Consider the following 2,246-nt stretch of genomic DNA (forward strand, 5'->3'; position numbering starts at 1 on the left):
GTGGTAGTTGTGATGATGATGTGGAGCTGATATGTACTAGTAGTAGGCTACTATCATGGGCCTTGCGAAAACCAAGGGAAATCACTCGTCGGGAAGCCTCAGGATACCTAACTCTTGAGTAGAAATTCTCGTTATGAGTTCCTCGGCTCATATGTAGGCTACATCTTCAAGTATCAGATTTCGTTAAATTCTCAATTTTTCCTTTCCTTTTTTTTATTTACACAGGTCAGATTTTTTTTACAACAGAAGGATGCCCTTATTTTATAAAAAGGTGCCTTTTCTTCGAGGGAAGGCGATCATCATCAAATGAGTGATAACGTATTCTACAAGAAACATTTGTAGAAAAGATTAATACAATTAAAGTCGTAATTGCAATGACTGTATTAATTGTGTGAATCTCATTTTTAAGGTAAGACTTTTATTTCCCCTGTTTTCTCCTCCTCCTTCCTCTCAATGCCTACTTGTGCTGTTTCAAAGAAGTTCGTCGCAAAATATTTTTTATAACAATCCACCAATAACCTCATCCATTTCTCATTGAACTTAAAAAAAACAAACGAGCTTTTATATAGAGCAATATACCTTAAACATGCTCAAGGCTCTTTACAGGGAGCCCTCAGCCAGTAGCAACATTTAAAACATACGATGAGTCATGGCACCTCTTAGGTGGTATCACAATTTTTTACGACAGATAACACGCTGTTAACAGCCAGCTACACATTTTATAACTGAGTACAGTGCGATGAGATAATGTAAGTAAACAGCCTTTTCCAAGGACTCGACTATGTGCCACTCAAAGCGGGATTTGAGCCCAAGACTTTTCAATCCGAAGGCAAGTGTCATACCACTAGGCCATATAGCCATACCATTGGTTTTGTTTGTCTTGGCTGAATTAGAGATTTAACAGATTGGATACAAAAATAATCAACGTGATCAAAATATCTTTATCTGAATATTTCTTAAACGCCTACTTTTTTTCAAAGACGAAAAAGAGCTTCCTAAAAATGTATGGCTATAATGAGAAATTCTGACTTTCTTAACAAGCAAAAATGGTATAATAAAAGATTATTATGACATAGACTTTTTCTCAAGCATGGCGACTTTGCAAAAAGAACGAAGAAAATGCCCAAAACTCATTGACTCTGAAAAGTTTTAAAATATATTTTGATGGCTTACCAAGTTTGAAATATAGAAGAATTTGTGGGGATTTAATTCAGGTTTATAGATTGGTACACAGTCTGGATAGGAAAGACTTTTCTGATTTTTTTTCATATTCTGATATTACTTTCACTAGAGGGGACAAGTTTAAGATTTTTGTCTCTAAATGCAAAACAAACATAAAACAAAACTGGTTCGGTATTTGTATTGTCCAGAAATGGAACAGTTTGAAATTTGAAACAAAGAATGCAAAATCTATGGATTATTTCAAGTTGTTAGTAGACAGGGAATTATGTGATGGCAGATTTATATATGACGAATAATGCTTGTTTGCACTGCTGTTGACATGGCTTTCAATCTTGTATGTATATATTATGCATTATATTATTATGGTTATCTTCTATATGCGTGTGTGTGTATGTGTGTGTATGTGCTTTGCATGTCACGGTTAAAGATATATGTTTGTACACCATATGCATGAGTACATTTAAGTTGAAATACTATCTTTATCACGTGTATCATTATTGTAATCTTTAATCAATAGATTTATGGCATTACTATTAATATTAAGGGCATTCAAGGGATTTTATCATATTTTGCCCTATACCATATGTTATGTTATGTTTCTCTTGTACTTTTATAATCAGATTATATAAGGTGATGTCAATTTTGTCTCATTTTAACACAGATCAACATATTACGCCATGAGACAACATTGTTACACAAGAGAGCGTCATTCCTTGAGAGAGGATGTGCATCATGATGGATTTCTTTGAGGAACGGCATCATTATCTTAAAGACAGCAGCATTTTACAAATCCCATTTGGTCAAAGGACTGGATTTATTGATTAGATTTCATGTTTTCAAGTAAGATTTCCATTTTTTTCCTCAGTCCCATCTCTACTCCTCCCTCTCTCTCTCTCTCTCTCTCTCTCTCTCTCTCTCTCTCTCTCTCTCTCTCTCTCTCTCTCTCTCTCTTCCCCTCTCTCTCTCTCTCTCTCTCTCTCTCTCTCTCTCTCTCTCTCTTCCCTTCTCTCTCTCTCTCTCTCTCTCTCTCTCTCTCTCTCTTCCCCTCTCTCTCTCGCTCTCTC

The 2,246-nt window shown here is 35.5% G+C and overlaps 1 long non-coding RNA gene across 1 annotated transcript in view; it reads left to right on the forward strand.

Annotated features, from left to right (window-relative positions):
- The first annotated feature begins 216 nt into the window (after positions 1-216).
- The window catches only part of LOC144963756 (uncharacterized), a 4,918-nt gene continuing 2,888 nt past the window's right edge, over positions 217-2,246 (forward strand). The window contains exons 1-2 of the long non-coding RNA XR_013643699.1: positions 217-409; positions 1,844-2,022. This is a non-coding gene — a long non-coding RNA (uncharacterized LOC144963756). The remainder of the gene's footprint in view (positions 410-1,843; positions 2,023-2,246) is intronic.

The sequence above is a fragment of the Berghia stephanieae genome, chromosome 2 (assembly GCF_034508935.2).
Source record: "Berghia stephanieae isolate SIO BIC M18660-M18661 chromosome 2, UCSD_Bste_1.3, whole genome shotgun sequence".
NCBI lineage: Eukaryota > Metazoa > Mollusca > Gastropoda > Nudibranchia > Aeolidiidae > Berghia > Berghia stephanieae.